The 26,722-nt window shown below is 38.2% G+C and overlaps 1 protein-coding gene across 5 annotated transcripts in view; it reads right to left on the minus strand.

Annotated features, from left to right (window-relative positions):
* Positions 1 to 26,722, minus strand: part of LOC119735618 (brother of CDO-like) — a 106,509-nt gene that overhangs the window by 19,343 nt on the left and 60,444 nt on the right. For 3 of the 5 annotated variants that reach the window (XM_038209400.1, XM_038209398.1, XM_038209397.1), the window contains one exon: positions 18,298 to 18,411. The gene's annotated coding sequence lies outside the window, so the exon portion shown is untranslated. Of the gene's footprint in view, positions 1 to 3,497; positions 3,660 to 18,297; positions 18,412 to 20,445; positions 20,667 to 26,722 lie in introns of those variants that run through there. The other 2 variants (XM_038209396.1, XM_038209399.1) reach the window with 2 other exon arrangements.

The raw sequence follows: 26,722 nt of genomic DNA on the forward strand, positions 1-26,722 counted from the left end.
TTTTATTAAACATCAATTTTCTTTTCAAAATTAATGTCTTGAAAATAATAGTTTGTATTTAGTATTTCTCCACTACATGTAGCTGTAGCATACATTCAACTTTTCACGGAATGAAGGTTTCCCACAACCAACCAGTTTGTTTTTCTCAAAGTCTCTACCAAGTTTGATAGGTTTAATGTAAACTTTCAGGACCAATTCCAATCAATTGATTTTACCGCCGTCCGGCGCATTTTCTCCGGGTCACTCACTCTTTGATCCTCAAGACAAAAACCTCGCCGCCTTTTGGTTTCTGAACTACCCCCAGGTCATGCAATCAGGTCAGAACTAAAGACTCCCTGCAACGTTTGTGTAATCCATGGAATAAGCCAGCTGCATTTCACCTTGTCTCAAACAGGCTTCATTTGTAACTGTTGCAAATTTCAGGATTGGCTGAAAAGTTAGGAAAATTGATGAAAGGTCAAGGAAAGTTCTTAACAGTTGGAATTCCAAAGTAGATGACACCACAGTGACTTTTTTCTGTGAATGGGTAGTCGATCATTTCAGGCATTGTACATGTACCGGGGTATGGAATCTTATTGGGATGCAATGTATGCATTAAAAGTAAAATTTACGAGAAAAAAAGTCAAAGGTTCCAAAATGACTTATTGAGAAATTTTTTATTGTCAAATAATATCAGGATGCAAATTTTATCAACATGAATTTCAAAAAGGAAGTCAAATTACACAATGTATAAAAGCTTCTCAACTGAAGACTTGTGCTGTCTAAATCATTACGCTGTTGATTTTCTTCAATGTACATCTTATAATTGTGGCTGTCATTCTTTATGAAACTGAAAATTTCATTGAAATTATCCATCCAGCACACTTTCAAAGTCTTTCGTTAGCATGAAGTGGAAATGTTAAACATATTTTTGAAAATGCCTTTTATGGTAACAAGTTCTCTTTTTGGTCCAAACAATAAAATCCATTGCCATGTATGGCTTGACTTGAGGACATCTGTGGTAGATTTGCATCATCAGTGGAACCAATCAGCCAATCAAGATGGGAACCAGTGAAGACATGACCATCTGAGTCCCACCTGTGTTCTCTTGTCAGTAAGGTATGGGTTACCAGCCAAAACCTTCTGAGTTCTAAGCCCCATAACACATTCCACATCACCTATAATCATGATCACCTTCACTCGGTAAAATGATGGATTAATAAACAGAACCACAAGGCACCTCGCAAATGCACCTAAAAACCATTTGGTAGATGCATAACATGTTGTGGTAAAAAAAAATCTGAGAGATGGATATTGCCCTGGGGAGACAATATCAAACAGCACACCAATAACCCAGGCTGGAAAATTTGATTTCTGGCTTGCCGTTGGTCCATGGAGGGAATGAGTGTTTGAAGACCGGGTGTCCCGTTGGGAAATGAACCCCTAGAAATAATGACCGGAGAGGGCAGTGAACCGGAGGGTTGGTGCACATGTAGCATGATTGGAATGTGTGGCATACAGATTGAGATAAGTGGAAATACTCAATCACATATCAATCATTGCAATTTTGAAAGGGTTAATCATGCCAATAACGAAGGGGGGAAATATCAAATAACGAGTTAGCTTCAAAAGTGAATTTGAATACCCTCTCGGATATATACGGGTAATTTTTCTCAATGTTAGATGTTTGGTGTTATGTGAGCACTTTTATCTGACAAACAAATATGGATTGCTGTCTAGTGCATGTACATGTATCTGTCAAGTGAAGACTGAAGTGACTGTGCTGTCTGTTGGGGTTATACATGTATACAGTAAATAAAAAATAAAACAAAAACCCCACAAAATTAGAATACAATGATTCCTATGTCTTTTTAATCCTGTGTACAACTCTGAGTTAGCAAGAATTAAAACATGCACATTTATACAGCAATAGTTTGGAAGAGAATGTAATACTGTTTTTTTTTTTTTTTTTTAATTACCCACAAAATAATTTTGGTCACAATTCTGCCTTGATACCACGAGTCATGGTATGGCTACAAACAAAACTACATGTACATGTATGGTGGAGGATTTCTATGTATTTTGCAGAATACAATTTCATGAGAAATGCATTTCCAAACTTGTCTGCCGGCCACCGGTCCCCACTACACAGCTCTACACAGCAGGAGGGTGCAATCTCCCTATGGCTACACCTAAAGTAACCAGCTACTTACATCCCTCGCACGCAATGGCTGGTCTGATTCATTACTGAGTGGATTTATATGCTGCCTTTGGCAAGGAGGTGGCAAGATGGATTTACTGTTTCATTTCATGCAAGTGGCAGGTTATTGGGTGGTGGTGGACAGAGAGGAGAGTCTGTGGCCAGACCTTGGGGACAGTACAATGACCAGTGGAGGAGGGGTATTGGTCAAGTTGGGCTAGTGACCCAGTTTGGATTGGTCAAGGTTTGGTCAAGGATGTTATGATCCTTAGGGGGTTAGTTCAAGACTTGGAATACAGCCATGGACATGGATTGATAAAACATCTGTAACAGACAAAACTCACAACTTACATTATGGTCAGGATTATATTTGGCCGAAAAACACCATTTTTGAAACAGACAAGATATATCGTACAAATTTAAAAAATAAAGTCAAATACCACAAGTACTGTTTTTGGGTGTCATTTGTACAGATTTTGCAACACTCGGAGTGCCTGCCAGGGAGCGACATTGGCTGGGACGACAGGCCGTTTACAGCAGCCAGATTCTGAATCAAAAGAATGGGAACCACCAGACGTATTATACACAATTACACGTCCACCGCTGGAGACTCAGAGAAAGCTTGATGATTTAACCCGTCAACTGCCCCTGTGAATGTACATTGCCAGATCATACTTACGCATCCTCCAGCGTTAACGGTTATGAAAGCTCAAGAATTTCCACTAACACAGTAACAGTAACATGGCAAAATGTGAACTTGAATTTGTTGCCATTATTGAAAACCAAGAAAAGAACAGATTTTCTGAAATTTGTTAAAACCATGTCAATGCAACAGTAAATGCAGCATGTTGTGAAATATAATTAGCCACTTTCTTGGCCAAAACAAACTACTATCAAAACTGTCTACACTTTTATACAACAGTTTTTTGGTATCCAAAGTTAATCAACTTGAGGCATAAAATGCAACAAGTACAGAATGGACATGTACATATGTTGAAATCATCAACTCTCATCAACCACTCACAACAATTCATCAACAAGTCCGACAGAAACAAAGAAAACATCAACAAAACACCAACATAGCCACTCAATGTCTGCAGCCAGCACACCACAGAGTAAAGTACACAGTGTGGAAATCCCCCAACTCGACCTTATAAACCATCAACAAGAAACATCAACACTCTACCAAGTACCACAGACATGACTTCTTTCTTTGGACTTCACTTTATAAACATGACCCCTGACTTCCAACTCAACCCCCCCCCCCCCCAAACCCTTCCAGTCCCCACACCAGCATGACACCTCAACTACTACTTACACTCAAGTGGAAACTTGCTTCACATCCGGCTGATTCACAGAGTGAAATGTTGTGAGGAATTCTCGGTGGCAAGCAAGCAGCTTTTTGGCCGTCTAGATTTACAAGGACAACACACCTCCTGACTCTATCACAGCGGGACTAACTCTCCCCCTTACCCTCGCTCTGCATTCAATGACTGTTACCAATCTCCCAGTCTCTCAGCTTCGCTCTGGCTTCCACCCCGAGTTTTCCAGTTGATGACGTGGGCAGCCGCTACGCGACCTTTCTGACCCAACAAGTCTGCTTAAACTATCACTTTCTGTCAATCCCATTCGGCTGTGTACTTTTTAAACAAGTTGAAGAGCATGGACAACAGGGGCCGACACAGGCGACTTGCGCTCAATGATTTACAATTTAATCACAATGTTGCCTCCCGACTTTTCCTTACAGCTTATTTCATTTCTTTAAAAAAGTCTCGCTTTTTGGCCCACACTGATTACTTGCAACCCCTCTGTTTAGAGTAAAAGGTTATTTGTAATCTGAGGGTATTTATCTCTGATTTGCTGGAGTCCTGTGTTTCTACATCCAATGAATGATTTGTTAGTTATACTATCCGTTCTCCGATTGCAAGCGGGGGAAAAACAAGATGCGCGCCAATCTTTAATCTGGCAGTATTTACATGTTCCAACACCAGTGATTATTTGTGCAGTTTTCAATGTCAGTATATCATTTCTGTCGCACAGAAACCAATGTTTAGGGTTAGGGTAAGCCATGCACTCCTCAGCACAGTGCAGTTGTAATGAGAAGCCCATTCAGCTTTACTAGTGTTTACAAATAACTGTGTAAAATGTACTTTCTTTAAAGAGTGACTTCAGGCAAATTTTTGCATTTGAAAAAAAATCAGCTGAGATAAAAAATATCAGATTCTCTGACTTTTATATTTTTAATTGTATTCCTCAAGAATATTTGAAAAAGAAAAAAAAATAACCATTCTGTATGCTGGAATATTGCCATCAGATTTAACTAGATGTACATGTATGTTTGTGGACAAACACGTGGCTGTTTCAGCAATTTGTTATTGTATTTTTATGTCATGTTTGAACTGATAATACATAGGCCAACCAAACATGTGCAGTAGAATTTTGCAGAGTGATCAGGATAAAATAATATAGTTCTGTAGATATAGGCCTTAGAAAACTTGACTGATTTTGACTACTGTGATGGCATAGATTAACTTGCTTGTTTGTCTACGCACACTATACAAAAAGCCTCGTGCATTGAATAGTTGGAAGACATATAATACTGTACCCTATTCAGCCTGTCCTCCCATATTATCCAGTAACGACCAGCACTTGAATTAGCTCTCCAAGTCCAGTAAATCAAGTCAGCATACTATTACTTTAATGGATGACAGTAAATCTGACTGGTATGATGGGAGATGGATGCTGGAGTTTACAAATGCTACTTGATAGGACTAGGAGAGCACTCTCAATATATCAAGTGACCTTCAACAACAAACTTCATTCACTGGAACAAGAAGAATACTGATCATATGAAATTGGGGGAACAAAACATCCTCACTTAAAATCAAATGAGGTTTTTGCCCTTCATATTCCATCTTATAATCCTCACTTTAGTATAGATTTTTAAATTGTATTTTGTTGAAAACCAGAAGTGTTTTACAGATTTATAATCCTTGCCGATATGTTAAGGTCAAATCAATGGCAATTTCCTTTGTAGAAATTTGAATGTGGTATTGTTTCATCTCTCACTACTTTTCATTCAAAATGCAGGGGAATTGGCTATTTCAAGCTAACTAATCACCAATGCTTAATGATTGAGTGATAAGACTTTGTATTTTTTGACTAGTAGTACAGTACATTACAAAGAACTTCCCTTGGCTTTATCCATAATCAATTTTTGAAAAGAAAATAAAGAAAAAGAAAAAAACAAAAACAACGACCAGAAATTGCTTCTAGTTGTTCCCTTCAATTGACAGTGTACATGTCCCCCCTTACAGAATGTATCATTCGTTACACACAAGTTGTTTTGATTTATAATTCCATGGCGCCGATGCTTTAATTACAAAGTGACGCACATTGACATGGTGTGAAATTTGTTGAATTCACGCGACCACAAGCTCATTGAGCACGTCTGCTTATGGGGTGGCAATAATACGAGACATCTCACACAAACAAATGCTGACATTTATAGCTTGTCACATGATGATGAAAACAAGCACAGTTTATAATAAAATCCCTTCAAACAGTTCACGATAAACTAAACACATGTTGGGTTACACTGAAAAATGTAATTTAATTTCAAGACTGCTGACTGGACCATAGAAAATACTTCCAGGAATGCAAACAGGCTGTGACCCAATTCAACCAGTCAATGTCAGCTCAGAAAACCTTAATTTATTCATCAATATGCAAATTATAAAACACTTAGTCCCTGTGGGAAATAAACTGCCTGTCATCAGGAACAAGATATTGCTTAAGTTTGTCTGTACTTGAAATATGGTACATATGTCCCACAGGGTCTGGATCAGCTGTGGAAATAAATTAATCAAGAGCTATCAGGGTAAAAAAATCACAACTGCTTGCCCCCCCCCCAACCCATAGAAAATACCTACTTTACAGGCACATCAAAGCAGCCGATTGTCTTGCTCATTGTCTTTCTGTATTAAACTTCTTTCAGTAGGAAAAACATAATACAATCTGGACAAAGGGAAACTGGAGAGTACCATTTACAAAATGTATGAATCATACGTATTTCAAATGATCCCACAGGGAACAATTTGTTCCCAGACAAAATGCTGTCTCCATAGACCCTAGATCCAGCTTAGATCAGAGGACATGATGAGGAAACCCTGTGAGTCATACCGCCTCAAGACTCTTGAGAGGACAGACTTTGGAAGACACTTTGATGTTTATCTCTGAAATAATTACTAGCTGTCTTGGTTTCTTCATAAGGAAATCTTGGCAATTCAGGCGATTGTGGAGAGGTACAATTGAAAATCCAAAGTAATTGATTGAGTTGCATGGTTATTGGTATGATGCACTTTAAATAATGTGTATGTGATGCGATCATGCTAAATTAGTCATTTGTCGACCCTGGTCAATTTTTTTTTTACAGATTTAAAAAGAGCACAATCTCAGCATTACTGCTGAGAAAACCGCTTGCTGATACCTTCTTTAGTTCAACAATTATGGAAGTCGGAACACCATGAGATGTGATGAAGTGATGTGATGAAGTGGCCCTATTTTGGCCTGTATCTCCAAATGAAAGTTCCTGACAAACCACTCAGTTAGCTTGATCGCATCATGTGTTTCCTACAGAATAATGTGTGCATTGAATATATCATTCATGAAGCTCAATCTGTGTTTGCTAGCTACAGTCATTTGGGTTTTTTTTTCTTTAATAGAAAAGGAAGCATTTGCAGGTTCAGCTCTTGAAAGAAAATCTTGAAAACTTTCCAAATTTCCTCAAATTCCCCCAATTGGGTTACTTCTTTATGTAGAAGTGTGTTTAAGTACTGTACATTAAGGACTTTCTGCCATCCACAAAAGTCAATATTTAGCGTAAGGCAGGTTGCTGCCTTGGTTGAAAATATTACACAGGCTCAGAGAATGGGTAAGAGAGGAGGTTGTCAAAGGTTGTGATGGATTAAGAAGCCTATGGTTAGGTACAAATTGAGATGACAAATTGGAACTCAGAACTGGGAAGAGGAAGTTATTCACAGGTCAAAATCAAATGAAAGATGAGAGTTACTGGAGAAAGGAAGTAGGAAGTCCATTACGTTTAACCTTAGCCAACTTTTCAGATGAAATGGTTTGATTTTGAACTTGAAATCAAGTTTCAGGAAAGCAGAATTGTTGAAGGAAATCTTTTCAAGTAGATGTTACAACACCATTCTAAACTCTCTGACTTAAGTGGGTAACAATTGTGACTGACGCTGTCACTTCAAACTTTGACAGGCAGGAAGCTATTTATTTTCCAGAGGGATTAGATTGCAGCCTCTGCTGTCAGGCCTAAATACACAGGAAAGAATAGAGCACTTCGGACAGGAAACGGCCGCTTAAATTACACGTTCAGGGAGGAAATGTATAGAGCAATGTTAGTCAAATGCTTGGATACGTCTGTCAAAAAGGTTTTTCCACAATTGATGATGGAAATTACTGTCTAAAAATACTGTAGTTAACAGTGTAGTCAAAGTTACCCCTAACTGACAACAAAGTTCTGTAATGTGTACTTCAGCTGGTGTAAGTTTGTAACTCTACCCCAACACGCTACATAAGCACTGTAACTGCAAGCTCAATATTTCTTAAAGTGTGTAAGAAAAAAAAAACAATTTGTTCAAACAATTTTTGTGTATACAAATGTATGAAATCAGACAAGGTTTACATGTGGCATAAGCTCAATGTTGACAAGGATTCCTTCTCACCACAGATCTCACGGCAAGACTCAAACAGAGTTTTTGCAATTTCAACCTGCATATTTTTTCAATAAAATAAGTCCCTGGATGTGTATGACTAACGAGATGTAAATCTGGTGTGTAGGTTTGGTTTGCATTAAGATCCATACTGAAATCATTACAGCATACCTAATCATATCAGAAACCAAATACTAACCAGAAGCATGGCAGCAAGAAAACATAACTATCGATTTCAGCAGACGGGAGGAAACTGGGTTAATGCAAGGATTCCCAACAGACTGCCGCCTGAGCAGGGGAAAAGGTGGAGTTGTTTTATTAGAGGGAATTTGTAGCTGTATGTTCTCATTGGTAGGAGGGCTGCGGGGTTAATGTGCTAATGCTTTCCTTAGATGAATTTCTAAATCAATAACATGAGTGATATGAAATTTGGGCAATGTGAATAGAGATGAATTTCATTTATTTGGGTCAACAATATTTTTTCAATGAAGGTTTGAAAATAGAATAAATGTTGCCTCTGGTGAACCATTTTAGGACATATGCACTATTTTTTTTTTACAAATTTACATGTTTGCAATAAATACAACTTTTAGGTTTAATTTCAAAAGTTCCAGTGAAAACTTTCAAAGTTGTGAATATCCAATTGTTCAGTGCAGATCTTGAGTTATAAAAATAAGGTCGCTTTCAAATTTGCCCAAAATTACAAGTATTTTGCAAAGACATGTTTAAGAATGTTCTGAGCATTCTGTTGTTCTTTTTTTAAATGAATTTGGAGAAATTGCACTTTGGTTTGCCAAAAGCTTGTAGATTTCAGTCTTAATGTTTTATCGATTCCTGAACATGGCAGTTAATGGCTTGACCTACATTTTGTATAGCAAACAACATGACTGCCTCAGGTGATATCTAACATAGGCTGGAACAGAATATTTATTAACACTCCAAGTAAATGGGTCGTGAGTAAACACACCGTGAAAAAAAGTCAAAAATATTTTTAAAAATTATCAAATGACAAACGCTAGTACAAGTTGAGTTTCTTTGCTTGGAAAGATATAAGGGGTACTTGTAAACTTTGAGCATTTCTGAATTTTGTTAAAAGAAATCACAGAACAATTCAATTATATTTTGGTGATTTAATATGAGTAGGAATTCATTATTGATTTAGTCTGGAATTCCAGCCAAGATTCCCAGAGGGAACACTTTCCAATTTTCTTCATTTTTTTCTTTATCTCCGCAGGTGGAGTTGGTAAACGTTGCATTGGAGGACCCGCCGCTGTGAGTGTGCTTCCTGTGCTCAAACCCATTAACAATTTGCCTGACTGTGTGGTCTGAGACCAAATGACAATCTAGCAAATTGTCAGGTTTGGTGGGGGACTGTACAATGACAATGACTGTGGAGTTGAGATGATGTGGGGCCACCCAAGCCAAACAAAAGCTTGAAAGATGCAAGGAAGATGACTTCAATGCAACTCATTGGATTGGGTTGGGGAAAGAACTTGTCTCCCTATACTTACATGAGGGGATGAACAATAACAAAGTCACGTTTTTCATGGTTCATTCAAATAACTTGTGACTGGACTAGGGACTGGATGATTTATTGACTTGCAAAAGACTTGTGATGAATTGTGACAACTCTAATAAGGCTACTTACAATAAAATACTATACTGTAAAAGTCACATTTCTAAATGTTAGAGAATTTCACACTCTTATTTTGAATTTTAAAAAATTGTAAATGATACAGTAATTTGGATATAAGGTTATTTAATGGCGATATACAAAATGTATTGACCGCTCATGAGATAGAAGCATATGTAAGAAACATGTGGCTTTAGTTTACATGGAATAGCTTCGGTGGTTTACATGATAGATACACAAGCAAGATGAAACCATGTCACTAGTGGACCAATCAGGTGAGATATTTGTATCAACAGCTCAAAAAATAAACTTGATTGGTGTGGTCATGGTGCTGACTGTACAGCTGCTACCAACATGGCGCAGGACCCACAGCCAACCATAGACATCTCCCCTGCATGCATCACCATGACGACAACATCCCATGATGCATTCCTGAGCTGATTCCATCTGACATGCAAACTGAAACTGTTGCTGTGTGTGAGTGGCTGGATACCAGCCTGGCAGGGTACCAGTGGAGGGGGTGGGGGAATTCAATGAGGAATCTGCTCTAATCCAATTTGCATCCCGGTGAAGCAAGGCTGGGGTAGGAGACTTCAGAGGGGGGAAATTAAGAGGAGTTGCTGTTTGTTTTTGAGGTGGAGCCCTGGGTTCCATGAGAGCCAGGGAATTTAGGAAAGAACAAAATGGTTTCTGATTAGGGTCAAGTTCAGGTCAGATGGAGAGTTATGTGAATGTAGAATGAGTAAAGGAGACAGGTGGACTAATGAACTCCAAATATATCAAATGACCGGACCATGCTTGAACAAACAAAATCAATTCCATTAACTTAACTCACATACTTGAGTCAAGGTTTGTAGATTCAATGATGCATTTCTTTGAATTTCTTTTCATTTTGAATGTTGTGAGTTTTAACTTCTAAGATGCATTCCCCATGGTTTTTTCAAGTTCCATACCCTAAAAATAACTTCCTTTTCTAAATTGACATTTTTCTTGCAATGACATCTAATTGGCCATTGTGTAGTTATGGAATCCTTATTTACAACTTTCAATTACTTGCTGCCCGACAATAATTCCGTTCTCGAGGGATACGCTGGTTCCCATCCCACAATCAATCGATAGTGGACCAACCAGGAGTCAGTCTGCTTGCAAAAATTTAAAAAAAGAGAGAATAAAGTCTCTTTTTTTCAGCAGGTTGCACAAGTTCCAAAAACAACCAGGGGGGGGGGGGGGGGGGGGGGGTTGGAATAAAACTTACAAGTTGAAAATTTAAGAGAAAAATAAATATTTTCGTTGAAAAGTACGGGGAATGCAAATTTAAACTTGAAGAATAATTTCAGTCAGAAACAACCCTGTAAAATTGATTATGTTAATCTAATTTTAAAAAGTAAGTCAAGGTTTCTTGATTTAATGAAATTAAAATTATGGTGATATGTCACTACATGTAGTTCATCAAGTGCCATCAATTAAGACAGATGTCAGACTTACCTAAGTAGAAGTCCGTAGATGTATCATAGACCAGTCTGGGTGTTAGGAATCTCAGAAACAGTCCGAAAAGAGTCAACTGAACAACTCCAAACAGTTCAGTTGTCATTCAAATCCTACTGCTGCAGATCACACTTTTAAAGCATTTTCTCGTGTACACGTAGATATTGACCAGAAATTAACCAGAAGACACTCCACAGAATGAACAAAAAAAGTTCTGAAGGTTTGTCTTTCCCAGAGTGTGTGAGTTCCAAGTTCAAATATCAAGTTGAACACTCCAGGCTTGCAGCAGCTACACGAGACAATGTATTCCTAAACACAAGTGAAACTGTCTGCTAGGTTCTCATGACATCTTCTGTATGCAATTTTCTCCAGCTATTGTAACATTTCCCATTAGGCACGAGGCAATGGTTAGAACTCTAAAACAGTTGCTCATACTAAGTCTTGAGACGCGGTCGCCAGTGAGAGTGTACTGGTGCTTTTTGCCTTGCAGCCTTACATGACTGCTGTCAGTTCCGACTCAAGTCGTTCATTGATTACTACCAGCGATACCAACTCACAGTCAGCTACCCACCGCTTGCCTCAACGTTCACTCCCACACAAAAAAAAATATCTTGTAAACCCAATCAGCCTATAACAAACTCCTTAATTGAAAATATGAACACTGTATCCACATCAGGGCGGCTGGCTATGCCTGCTGGGATCCCGATCTATAGAAGGAATTGTGGGCCGTCCTGCGGAGTTCTCTCTCTCTCTACACAGACACCCTAGGGAGACCCTCAACCCTGGTATTTCATGTACACCGCTCCTCTTGTTCCAAAATGAAATTGAAGTCTACATTATATACCACTTTATTATTTTGGCAGCGGGTATTTGGTTCTGTTGGCTGTTGGCATTTCAGAGGGGGGTTTAATGATAAGGTCGCATATTTGTTTGTTGATATTTCTGTTTTTGAATTGCGAGGAGTCAAGAAGTCAAAAGTCGTACTTGGGGGAATAGTTGATACTGACCTAGAATGTGATGATATCAGAAATATGACTCCAGTGAAAATAAATTCTAATTTTTAATGGTTCGTTGCTAAGGTGAGGTACTGAAATACATAATTTATAGAAAAACATTGGTTCAAAAATCCTGGCAGTTTTAACAGAGTTTTACATACAAGTGTACTGTTTGTTACCGAAGATCTTTAATCAGATTTTATTCAGAGTTCCAAGATATCTATAAAAATAACTCCCAGAAGTTCCAAACCTCAGTCAGTTAGCCCGTTAGTTTATCGCAGTGTAATTGTGATGAATATGTTCACACATTTGAAACTGCCTACTCTTTAATCTAGTCCGGTGGTGTTCCGTAACAATGACGCTTTATATATTCAAGACTTTCACAATGTTCTTGATTGTACTCCCACTATATTTCACATTGGATTTTGTTGCCCCCAAATCTCTGGGTCAAAAATCTCCTTTGAACTCTCCTCACCTCAATTTTATGCCCTGAAGATTCAGGTTGCTATGCACATCAACCATGCAACTACTCCCCAGTCTCGTCATAATTGTTGGGACATTACCACACAAATATGCACTTTGTGAAACTGTGGTCTCTTCTCTGACTCTGGCTTTGTCTCTAAGTCTTGGCCATTTTTCAAACCATGACTTGATCTTCAGCTTTGGTTTCAGGTTTCAAGTACTAATTTTAGTTACTTGATTTTAGAGATTTCAGTTTAATGCGGGTTCCATTTTCAAGAACTATTTAAGAACATTCAATGTTTAACCGATATGGAAAGAATTTTAGAATCTGATGTTCTTGAAAATGGAACCTGCATTTTGGAGCCAGCACCCGATGCTGAAGCTGAAGTCATGGTTTGAGAAATTGCCACTTGAGACCTTATTTTCTCTTAAAATTAATGTGGCCTGACGTTGCGAACTTAGCAAGTTCTTCTTCAGAGGCTAAAACAGAAAATATTTTCTCCTGTAAATTATACAAAATGTTCTTCTTGTATCTCAACTTGAATCTTCATCGTTTAAAAGCATACTTCATTAATGTTATATGGATGAGAGTGTACAGTAATCCATTGGCACATTCTTTATTATTCAAAACAAAGTTAGACTTGTAAGTTAAAAAAGTAAGGGAATTGCAAAAAAAATGTCAAAGTAACGGCCTGAATTCATCAGAATACTGTAGACTCGGAGTGAGTTGTGTGGATTCAGGGCAGTTGGGGAATATCCAAAGACAAAGCTGGGCTAAAAATATGCAAGTGCAACATTTAAAAGCCACTGGCAAAATGGGTTGATCCCCTAGAAAGCTGGCATTGTATATGAACATCAAAAATGTGACAGAAAATCTAATCAAAGTTGGCATCACTTCAAAAGACTTCAACAATCTAAGCATGAGAACGTAGAATGCAGCAAATGTCAAAAACTAGGTTGAGGTTACAACCCTCAAACAGCTTTCAAAAACCAACAATCAATTTTCCCACGTCACAATAATTATGTGGTTGCCGCTCCAGCTGCCAAGAAACTCTGGAGGAATATTTTATTTTTAAGACTCGTCAGACCCCGGGTTAGATTACGAGGAATGAATAGCATTTAATCAGTGCATCTGGTCAAGCCTCTAGCTACTAGGATTGCTGTCACCTAACAACGGCCAAGTTGTCAGGTCCAGTTTGCTTGCAAGTTCAAGGAAACTTGGCTTGACAAATAAGAGACTGTAACCAAGACTTGGAGGCAGAAACCCAGGGAGAAGTTTCTGTTTAATGAAAGTGACAACATTTCAAGAGGTATTTGAGTTTGCGTGTGGTTTTTGATGAGACACAGAGATATTAGGAATTCTACAGGGTGATTTCTGGAACTGAGACTTGACGGTTACGTATGTCCCCTGGATTCTTTTGGGTTTGGACAAAAACTGACAGTGTGTTTGGAGTTTGCTTTAGGTACTTAGGCCTAACAGGTTCATAATCTAGTTATGTTCAGTTTAATTTGATTTCAGTTTGAGGGATAAAAACCATTCAATGAACCAAATCGATTGACGGACAGAACAAAGGACAAAACCTGAAGAGTGTTTGGTGCTCTTGGGAGAACAGGTCAACTTCAGATATTGAGTCTTGACAAAACTGCAAACTGAATTATGAGCGGGAACTGAATATTCCTGCCAAATCCTGCCAGATATTGAAACTACATACAGTGTACATAGCTTTCCATAAAATATCTTCTTGTTTTGTGTTTGGTAGAATGAATTTGAAACTTGGTCAGAGTACTACCGGTAATCCTAAATCTCCACAGATGTTATTTTGGAAACCTGAAGCAACTTATTTTTCCCCAATAAAACACTATATCCTGCAGGTACATGAAGTCCTACATGTACACAGTGATGTGTTTATCCAACCCCCCCCCCCCCCCCAAAGAAGCTTTTTTTAATCAAAGCATTTAATTTGTTGAGTGGTGACCTGAACTTATTTCCCAGGGGACAATAAATGAGTAAATAAATCTGTTGATGTTTAGACACATTGACTTACTGATATTTGCAATCTTACAGATAAGTTTTCAATCCAGATCACCTGTTTTGTATGTGATTAGCAATGAGTTATACAATGCCCATTGGCCTACACTTCTGTCTGTTGATCATATTCCTCAAGCGGACAGCCAAACAAAAAAAAATCAAAAATCTTGATTTTTTTTTAAAAAGGAATAATAAACTCTGGTTTTATATGTACTGAAAAATGTTTGGCAGGGAATATTCAATTTGCAGCAATGCTGCATGTTTTCAGTCAATGTGCAAGCCATAAAATATTTCTCTGGACAGGAATCGAAAGTGGGGAAAATATGAATCCATGAGAGACTTATGGATGAGTGGGCAGGTATGACAGATGGGAAACAAACAGGCCGAGGTCAATGTACGGCAAGTCTAGAATCCAGTGGATTTCTGGTTCTTTGTATCAACTCAGCACAGTGGTTATGGATTTGAAAGAACTCTAGACCCACTTCTTTGAATTGTAAGCACACTGGTGTTTTTCCCCCTTTTTTTAAGCAGGGTTAAAAAAAAAAGGAGAAAAGTTCCCCTTTAATGCTACAAGCCTGCAATTTGGCCTTCTTGGAATCATATAAAAAATATTATGCCTGTTCATCAAAGATCTTTTTTAAATCCTTGAAAAACAGGTCAGTGCCAAGGCAACCTAGACCCAGGGGCAGCACATGGATTACATCAAAACACCAACACCTATGGCATAGAATGAAATATCCTCAGACTATAATAAATGAGATCTGTCAAATGTCCTGACACTCTGAACCCCTCACAACTGACCACACAGATTCTCCTTTAATAGTACACATGGTCATCCTGTTGTTTTTCTGTTTTGGAGTTCAGTTTTCTTGCAGGGGTAGGAAGCAGGATGTATCTGGCCAGGGCCTGGGTAAGATTTACAAACCTTAGCTGTCACTTGAGTTGACATGGGTTTCAGGTAAAGACTGACCAGATGGTGTTGGGATGTGTTGATTGCTTTATGCAATGGACCCTCTCTTTGTTTACTATATCTGAACAAACTAGAATGAAATGCTTCTGGATATATAGAGGCCCATAATACTGACAATAGTTATTTCAGAGAGTAGATTGCTGGATTCATTCAGGGCTTCATCTCAGTTTAATTGACTGTTGAACTCGCCAAAAAATTGTTTTTACAGAACAATATGAAACATATTCTTCTATTTATTATTTTATTCAGATGAAATCAACAACAACATACATAACACATAACACTACAAAGATACGAAAACAAAGGACAGTTGATTTTGTCTGAGATAGCCAAATAGGCCATTTGCAGAGGCTTATTTCCATTAGAGTCCCATGTTGCTATCATTAACTTGAAATTGTGTATCCATTCATTAAATGTGATCTGAACCAGTTTTTCTTTTTGGTTTGCATATGATTTGAAAATTTTCTATACAAATGACTTTTCACACAGAATAAATCTGTTTCCCCCACCCCATGTTTTCGTTTGTTTTGTACATGTATATATTGTAGGCCTAACTGTGCACTAGCTAGACTGCAAACACCCATAAGGCGGTTCCATCTGGGATGGACTGCATGTAACCAATGACACCCAGTCCCTCCCCACCCACACCCAGTCCCTCCCCACCCACACCCAGTCCCTCCCCACCCACACCCAGTCCCTCCCCACCCACACCCAGTTCCTCCCCACCTACACGCCAGACCCAGTTTGTGGCAGTCTTCCCCTTGCCCTTGTTTATTGCCTGTTGATTTCTGTTTCTCGTCTGTCAACTCAGCTCTCTTTCAAACCCGCCCAATATTTGGTGGTGATATGCTTCACTTGTAAAGAGATCAAGGAATGAATACCTACCCTGAGAGGTTTATGACTTCAGACTGGTAAAAAAAAAGGGAATTAAATTTGGGTTGACATGAGCATATCTTTTGTCGGGAATAAAGTAATTGTGTGATGGATGGATAGTGTGAATATCAGTGCTGCTGAACCTGTCTGTAGCAGGTGTAGATATTCAGACTTTTGAAACTTGCTTATATGCAACATGTGTATTTTCATCAGTAATAATTCTTATAACTACCGGTAACAACCCATTTCAGACTGGCATTCCAAAGTTGCAACGAACCATAAGGTATTTGAAGTGACTCAGGTCAATCCAAATACACTTTTGTTTCAGACAAGCAAACTTTATGCATTCCTTTTCTATTGATTAGAGAACGGTCTGAAATCAAAATGCTGTTTCAAATCGTTCAAACGATTCAAGACATCAGTCAATCTTTCAATGCAGTCACTCCAAACTCTATCAAACTTTTCATAATGGATTTAAATCAAACCTCATGAATAAGTTTGGTTTATAGCACGACTCTGGAAAGCTAGTTTGGAACAAATGTTTGGAGCTTGTCTAGCGACATCCTGATTTTTGGATGGTAGTCTTCATGTGCCACAGGTGAAGCATATGATGACTATAGCTTTCTACTCATCTATAACACTACCATGTTCCCATCCTACTACTCCTTAGGGATGCAGACCACTAAATCGACTACCATAGACCTCAGTGATAATTACACGTACTTCCAAAAAGTATTAAAAATACTCGAAACTCTCCAAGGTGTTTGAGATAACCATCAGCTTATTTCATCATCTTTCAATTTTTGGGTGGTAATCCAATGACTTTTGGGAGAAAAGTCCATTTAAAGATGATCACCCAAAAAGTAAGCCTGTGGCCCATCGCCATTTTAAAAAAATGATGCCTGCCCTCCATTCCAAAATAGAGCAATTTTAGGGCCCAATTTCATCTGAATTTCACAGATATACGAGCTCGCACTCTTGTGCACGGCTTCCACCCATCGTTTTTACAAACCGTCAAGTTCATGGTCCACAAAATGCTCTAAAAGTAAAAGCAAAGAATTTGAGGGCATACCAATCGTGATTTGGCCGGCGTAGGCAATTCTGGGCCTATTTACAGGTCTGCACCTTTACCCAGATGCCATCATTCCCACTCACACAGTATCCTATTCATCTATCTCCAAACGTCCAATCTTGTTTTTCACCCATCTCTCTCGGGACTATTCTTCTCCATCTTCCTTCCCACTAAGACCCCACCGTTACTTCCCTAATCCTCCTTACTAGATCCCCCCACTGAGTATCCTTGTACAATCAGACCAGCGTCAGGGCTTAAGTATTAAGGCTTCATCCCTTATTGTGCTCTATTCAGCAAGAGATAAAGCTTACAGACAATTCCTTGCTGCACATCCCTAGTGGTGTTAATGGTGGAACTCAGCAGCTGCTGCAATCATAATCCTAGTAGTCCATTCTTAGGATATTATTCCAAATTGCTTCGGGTTTGATCACCTATTACTTCTCATTTTTGCTCTTCAGCGAAGCTTTGTAAGAGCTTACAATCAGCAGGGTTTATAGACAAGCTCCCAATTTATTTTAATGGTTAGGTACATATAAAAGAACAAGAAAAAATTGTCTCAATTTAGTCTGTTAGCGATAAGCCCACACACATACATTGGCTTGGACTGGCAGTGTGAAACCTTCTACCTAGAAAACAAAAACCGATTTACATGTACATATTTGTTTAATTGTTAACCTTTTTCCTAGTTGTTAACCTATTCCCTAAATTCCTACAAAGACTACCAGTGTAGGGTACACTCATACACATACAACTCCACATCTTCCACGTTACTGTGCACTAATATATTAACATCTCCTTTTCACAATGAAACTTGGGTCGTCTGAGGTTCCCTTGTCAAGCTAAACTTGTACCGAATATGTAACTTACCTTGTGAGTTCATCCAACGACCATTGATGTGGCTGGTAATAGCTGGAAGTCAAATTGAATTCGTCTAGATTCGCTCAGAGACACGCTTTTGAGGCATGCTATGATGAAGAATACCTAGAAACACAAACAACAGAAATCTCCATTTGAATTGATGGTACCATGTTAATTTTTTGAAAGAATATCGTCATACCACATACTGATATAAAGGCATGTGTGTATGTATCTTGTGTGTCATGCCAAAAACAAAATCTCAATTTGTATGTCACTATGTGTAATGCACAGGATGTGAGACTGACAATACATGTACATGAAAATGGTTAAATACTGGTAAACACATCTACATGTACCGGTAGTTTAAAGGAAGGGACCTTTATTGTCACCAAAGAAATCTGTCGTCATCTTGTCTAGATGATTAATAAAAGGTAATACTGGTACATGGGTACAGGTGTTTGTGCATGGGCAACGGAAAGTGCACCGCGTACAAATTGGCAAACACAAACGGTTAAAATGTAGACCTAAAGAAGATTCAAATTATTGAAAGCCATAAAATTCCAAAATGGTCCACTTTCGTGCTATAATTAAAGCAGGAGTATTTCTACTTTTCAACTCGTATTTCAAACTGAAGAGTCAGCCACCAGGGGCAATCATGTTCTCCAACCAACCAACTACATGCTGCACTAAAAGAAGTTCAGGCTGTTTACAGTTTCTACCACGTATCTCAGTTCACATTGTCAACCATTAGGACCCTGAATGAACCAACTACGTGTTTGTCTCTCACCTACTGTCACATCTACTCAGTGTGCACCAGTTACTGGCACCATTGCAACTACCAAGCATTGTTCCACACTGGAAAGCTGAACAGGGACAGAAGAATTGTCCCATAGTGTGCCTCCACAGTCCGGCAATTGGAACATTCCTTTGGGCTAGAGCTGGGGTATTGTTGGAAGGATTGTCCAACTATTATAGGGACAGGACAATGGAGAGGGGCTATAGATGTATACTGAGTAAAGATTGGATTGGGAGGGGGGTTGGGGTGGAAGGAAGGAGTATAGATGGGGGCCAGGTCTCAGGTGCAAACTGTAAACAAGACAGCTTGAGGGATTAGAATAGGTTTGTGTGTCTTCACAGTGGACCGAGATCTCATCATTGACAAGATAACACCAAACGATGGACAATGTGCATGGCAAATAAGATGCATTACAAGTGAAAACATGGAGAGTTTGTTTGCTGTAACTTGTAGCGCTAATGGGAAAAGAGATTTATAATGTAGGAATCTTGTTTACGGATGAAAAGTTCTGTGGAAATTAGATTATTTAGTCCTTCAAGTATGCAATCAAAGATTGTTGAAGTACATGTAGCTTGATATTTCTTTTAACAAACACTCACTTGAGAGTTGTAAAACAATTTGAAGACATGTTTATTTGATCCAAATAGTCCACACTCTCCAAATTTAGAGAATATCCCAAAGGGAAGGGGGTAGGAGTGTCAAGTTTACCTGTCCCCAAATCATCATCCCTAATTATCTTCCTTCGGTGCCCTGCTGAATCCAAACAGAATCCTCTACGACCTTCAATCTTTACATATGATCTTTATTTTGTGATGATAAAGGAAAACAGAAGAACTGATACTTTACATCTTTATCAAGCATCATTCTGAGATACTACTTCAGCGAAAGGATAAGTCACATACCAGTAAGAGTTGAAGAGTTAAATGTAGTCAGTTTAGTGAGTAACCAGCATAAAGCTGTGTGTCTCATCATGTTTTTCTCGCATGTTTGATGACACAAATTTCAACTAACATTCCAAGCTTCAATGACACTACAATGTGATGCTGTAGGCTAATTATTGGCTGCTTCATACTCCAGTGCAAAAGCAAATGCAAAAGCAATTTGCGACGTCATTGCAAGTACTGGCAAAAATTCAACACATTTTTCAAACTCTGGTGAATTTCACAGCGAATGTTTCGTGACATGCAATTTACTTCCAATTCACATTCAAGTAAAGTATAAACAAGCCTACAGACCAGCTCATATTTAAGTTCATGACTTTTCAGTACTTTCATTGTAAGTACTACATGTACATTGTAAGTACTTGATTTTCATTGCACTTCTGCAAATAGTAATGTACTATAATAAGCCACTCTACTTACACCACCGATCAGCTCCTGCCTAACAAATTTCTTGTCAATCCACTATCTCCATAAAGAGTTCCACTTTGTTTCCAAAAGTTGTCAATAATGAGGATTCACAGAATGGTAAGAGTAAATATCCAATAAGCATCCAGCACATGAACGATAGATCTGATCCAGGCAACCTTCACAGCACTACTGAAGCCTGCTACTGAATCCTACCACTGCTCATGTCAGAGTTATAATCACGTCTCTTCATCTCACGCCTGATGCGTTTAGATCCTACACTAATCCTAAGACCAGGTCTTATCCTGCTATTTGAATAGACAGTCAGATTCTTTGAGGATTCCTTGAGTTTGTCTCAGCGGTGGTTGGATGAGGATTGTCGCTTCATTCCCCAATCATGTGTTATTTGTTCTGTGCTGTCCAGTCCATGACAATAGGGGAATCCCATTCACAATAGCAGCTCTGACAAGGTCTTATTGGGCTCCCTATCAATTACATTATGGGACTGTGGACAGCTTTAAGGCTGAGTGCAAAAACTTGGGCAACAAATTGTTTATCGATTAATCAAGAATTCCTGAAATGGCCCCAGTAAGGAAACAAGGTACAGGAGCAAGCTGAACTTGATATGAATTCCTTGAATCAAAAAGATAAAATACTTCTGGAAAATAACCAAGAAGGGAAAACACCCAAAATTACCAGTGACAAGTTCTTTAATCAATTTTTGTCATCGGAAGTCCTCAATTTATGATTTTGGATGAGCATACATAATTTTCATAAATGATATTTGAATCAGTAACTTGTACCATGCAAGCCAAGTTGTTGACAAAATCTGGTGAAAGTCAATAAAAAAAATAAGATTTCAACTCTAGCATGAAGGAATTCAAACAATTAACAGACACATGTGCAGTAATGGTAACAACTTGTGTAACATTTGGTCAATTCAACATAATTGACATTTCAAACAATTTCAGGCATCTACTTTGAGACAGATCAGGCACTTTGTTCTGTTTCTGATCACAGTGAAAGGCAACTTGAATCAGACTGTTATTATCAATTCATTAATTGATAGAAGCCACACCTTCACCCAGCGAGCCCACATCCTTCTCCCCCACTGCTGAAGGAACAAGACAACTTTCTTGAAAGACTCCACCGAGAGCTGCGTTCATCCCGGCTTGCTCTCTATTCACTTCTTCTCTTTTCTTCCTTAAGGCAATTGGGTCTGGATAATAGGGACGAAACAGTTTCAAAACTCTGGCATCCTGAGCAGTGGGGTTCTGAAGAAAAAAAAGACATTGGTTTGTCTTTTTTCCCTCTTTCTTCATTGATTCTTTTCTTGTCTTGCTTTTGGACCACTAATTCCTTGTGATGGCTGGCAATTCAGGGATGGGTCGGTGGATTCTTCGAGAAGGGGTGCTAGAGTGGTAAGGGAGGGTTAGTAGGAGAAAAACAACCCAAAAGAGCAAAACGGTTCTTTTTTAAATTGACACTTCTAAAACACAATCACTTGATGTCCAGAACTATCAACAATGTGATAGCACCCAAGTCGGTATGACGAATGAATACATTCTTATCACATGTAGAAAGCAAAGACTCAACAATATTTGCATGTATCTTTTCGGATGCAAGGAGAACATGATTTTTATACAAATCTCAATTGTGGAAACTCAAATTTTGGAAAGTAAAAAAAATAGTAAATAACTGTAAAACCTACCTAAAGTGATTCCTTTTTTAGATTGATAGTTTTAATTTGAGAAATACTTTTTCCCCCAAGTCCTCGAAACAATTTTCTTCATAGTATTTTCTCACTTTTTCCACGTGCCAAACAGTAGTTACAAAGTTCGGTCAAATGAAGATAAAATGTTTCAAAAAGCTTGCAGTAAATTTAACAAGGACCCCTGATGCTAACTAAACCTTTCAACAATAAAACTTCTCCAGAATAGTTAATCCTTCCTTTCTGACAACATGTGTGTCACTAATCCTGTACAACCCAAGAACGCTTCCCCTTCTTTCCTAATTCTATTGAAATAACCACTGCTGCATGCATACTTAAGGCACACAAAAGAGCGCTTAAGTCGAACTAAAAGGAACTAAAACAATCTTAAGACGCTTGCAGTTTCTTAATCCCTAGTAACAAAGACTTTTTACATGCCAGCACTTTAGACAGAAGGTTAGCCAATGGAAGACATGCACAGGGATGATGGGATTAGGTTACCATGGCAACCGGGCAGAGACTTTTCAATTCTGTGGTTTTGTTCAGACAATCAAGTTCTTAAGTAGACTTTGTTAAACACTGATCCATAATCCTCTTTGAGGGAAAAAAGTTCATTGATTTCAACTGGATGGAAGTTGTGATGATAGAATTTTTTGTAAGCTTGTCATTTTATAGGGAATGTGTAGATTAGTTTGTAATAGAAGTAAGAGTTAGTGGGATTAAGTTAAAATACTCTACTTTAAAAAAAAATGTACATCATGTTTTTGTAAAGTATTTGAAATAGTGATGTAAATATTTCTGGTACGTTCATGTAATGCTGAAATTATCAGAGATTAAAATGTCACTTTGCTGAATACATTGATCTTTAAAGGAAATTGTCTTAATTCACCCAATCAAATATTTATAAGGGCGAGAAAGTAACAAAATGAAAAGAGAAAGATTTTCCTTTTAAACGTAATCTTGTGAAGGTGAGTTTTCAAGACTGTTTGAATGCATTACCAAACAGATAATTTTCAGTAGTTTGCAACAGGCATCTCAGCTACAAAACCCAACCTGCCTACCTATCACTAACCAGTGGGTGTAAACCTACATGAATTTTTAATGAAACCAAATCAAGTAGGCATTCCTTCCTTTTCAATTTTTCATCAAAAGGCGCCAACCACAATACGTGTATTGATTATGTCTTAAATGTGATCATCTGTCTACCATGCTGGCTATTTACAAGATCTTATTCAGTAACATAGGATGAAGTCTAGGTGTTACACTTGGATCCAAGGAACATTTTGGATTAGTCACCGAGGGCGGAAGTTTCGCAGAAAGAAAATCGAATCTGAGAATTTCATGCCGGTCCAAGAAGGCAAAATAACAAAGTGTAACAGAGAAGTTAATTGGTTTTATTGAATATAGACTTAGTGTCTGTGGGCCGGGTGGGTTCATGATAAGGGGGTTGGTGCTGGTAGTAATAGACAGAGGTCATTAAGGAGTAGGTCTTGTTTGCATAATTGAACGCTGGTTACAATGGCCACAAATGGGTGGTCAATTTGCCTCTCATTCAGAGACTATGCCGTGTTTTCTTTACTCTGAGAATGGGTTCCATAGAAGCCTACAAAGCACAGGCAGTGTTCAATACCGACATGGAGCCTGGTCTGCATATATGCTGCTGGGAAGTTCCTGTTGCAGATAACTTATTTAAAACTGACTTTTTTCACCCTGGGAAACTGAAGTATTTATGAATGAAGTGAATTAGGTATTAGATATCACATTGGTTGTGACAAAGTTTTATAAAATAAGACCTGTTTATAAATCTTAACATGTATCACCCGCTACATGGACATCTTTTCTTGTCTAAATTCTTTAATGGAGAAAAATGAAAAAAATTGAATTTCCAGTTTTCCATAATTTCGAAGAACTATAATATTCAGATAAACAAGAGTCATGTTCTGCTTTTCTTACAGAATACAATTGTTGAAGCTTAAGTTTCATGTTTTGAGAAATGGGTTTTGAGCAAATAGAGTTTTAAGGTTTCTGCTTTCCAATTTTAAAACCTACATATTTAATGCTCATTCTCTTTAAAAAAAATTATTTTATTAATTCCAGTATTCAACCTCCTTTTAGCCTTTGTCCTCTGTTGATCATTTAGTGAGTTTGTGAGAAGATACAACTTCCTATCTCTGATCCAAGCCCACTGGTAGCTATCCTACTGCTATATGCTAATATGTATTAATCTGCTTCCCCATAAACCCTTAACACCCATCGTCCTACTGCACTAAGACCACAGATAAAACCCACTTCCATTACTCTTTGTCAACCATTGCTCTTTTTAACACCTATACCATCCTGTCTAAAATCCCTCTAATCTTTCCATTCATACAGTCCTAACACTCCACTGTCCTAGTCCTTCCATTGATTCAAGTAATCTCTCAATTTGTTGTCAGCTTTGTTCCTGTTTTCCACCCTTTTGTAACCTATCAGCGGAGTGTTAAGTGAGGAGATGGCACAAACTTTAACATCCATTTGTCAAACTGTACAATAAGCCAGTGTTTGTCAATCACTTCTTACTTCGTTTCTGTTCCTACATTTCATCTAAGATATAAACACAGTTTACAATCTAGAAATCTTCATTTGCTTCATGTCTACATGTACATACATCTTTTCATACTTCTGACACCAAGTCTTCTTCCAAAATTTCCAACAAACTTAATTTTGGCAGAAGTAATTCGGTTCATTTCACAGAAGCTACATAAACATGTACAATGTACAGTCGAGTCTCGTTAATACAAACTCGTTCGGACCTAGCCAAATTGTTTGTTATAACCAGAATTTTGTATTAACAGAGTTTGTACTAATGAGAGTCAACTGTACATAAATCGTAACTGCCAAGCACAGATCACTCTCAAATGACGTCACTGCCTACAGATTGCCACGTGCATCCGCATTTTGGGAGTAGCCCTGCCACGCATCGGCTGTACTGTGTTTCGAAGAAAGTACGAGCAACGTGTGCGCATGTTTTTAGAACATTTTGCACACTGCGCGTACAGGCACCTGATGGCATTGAATACGCATTTGTAATTTCCATACGAAGATGGCTGTCTATGAGAGCATCTGTTCAAAACAACCACCACTTCAGAGTCTCAGAACTGTTCTTCTTCTCGTACAAAATTATCTTTGTGTTTTTACTGAGAAGTTCAAGATACAGTGGATATATGCAAAACATACCAAGAAATACTTGAGCCAAAAACAATTTAGTTTCATTTCAGTGAACCTACATAAAATGTATCTGTAGGCCTTTGGTATTCCCAGAGGAGACATTTTAACCCACATGACCTCTGTCAATTATCAGGTCCATCAAGCATGAAATGTCTTTGATCAATTCAAAAACAACCTGGAAACCATGTCCACAGAAACCCACATCTTGGCTTGAGCTACAGGGGAGGTCTGTCCCAATTCTGAAATCTTTGAGTCAACAAGAAAATCAGACAAAATCTTGGTCCTTTGAAAACTGAAGTAGAGGATATATCGGCTTTATACTCATCCTGACAAAACTAGGATTGGCCTTGCTGAGGGCTTATAGGACTATGGATGGGTGGGGATGAGATGAAGTCTCTGCGAGAAGACATCTTTTCTTCAAGAGACAACTGGATAGTGCTTTATGATTTCTAAAATGAACTAACTCCAATGCAAGACGTAATGGATGATGATACGATGTACGCAGAGATCTTAAAAGCAAACAATAAAACATTTGAGAGATTTGTCCTTTCAATTTAGGTCTAGCAAATTGTTTGGAGTGTTTGTTGAGAGCTTATCGGCTGTTTGTCTGAGGATCGTTCATTGTTGTGAGACAGTTGGCTATTCTTGGTCTTGCTTCCTGTCCAGAGACATGGTTTACAATGCTGTCCAAATGACTGATCCTGATAAATGTGCCTATTGGGGCTACACTTTCATCAGAGCAGCCAGAGTAATTAACTTGAAATGAAAAGCTTTGTTTTCAAAGTGAGACAATGCATTAAATGGACGATCTCCACCATTTCCACTTTCCAGTTATTTATGCTATAATACACGTACATTTTGAATATTAATAGAGTTTTTTGTGGCTCAATACATGTACGTCTCAACTTGGCCATTTTTATAGTTTTGAGACTCAGAGCAACTCGGACATTTTATCTATTTCTGAATTCACAAATTTCTTACAACTACATGTACTAATAGTAATAGACAACCTCAAATGATCCGGAAACAAATTTTTCAGCCCGGTTCATACTTCATGCGAATACGAATGCGAAGCGAATTTGATGTCATGAAGCATTCGCTGCGAAATTCGCCCGAGTTGAAATATGTTTAACTTTTACGAATTTGCAGCGCGAATACTTGCCACGACGTCACAAATTCGCGTTCGCTTTCGCTTTCACGCCGAGTATGAACCGGGCTTTACACTTTTTATTTCTTTTAACTGACATTGTTCTCTGAGAAACCCTACTAGTTACTACAATCCATGACCAATAAAAATCAAACTCATACATGGAAAATTGTTTTCCTTCACAACCCCCAAACCCACAAAAACCAGCTAATTTTCAAGTTTCTAAT

This window comes from Patiria miniata, unplaced genomic scaffold (assembly GCF_015706575.1).
Source record: "Patiria miniata isolate m_02_andy unplaced genomic scaffold, ASM1570657v1 HiC_scaffold_29, whole genome shotgun sequence".
NCBI classification, from domain to species: Eukaryota; Metazoa; Echinodermata; class Asteroidea; order Valvatida; family Asterinidae; genus Patiria; species Patiria miniata.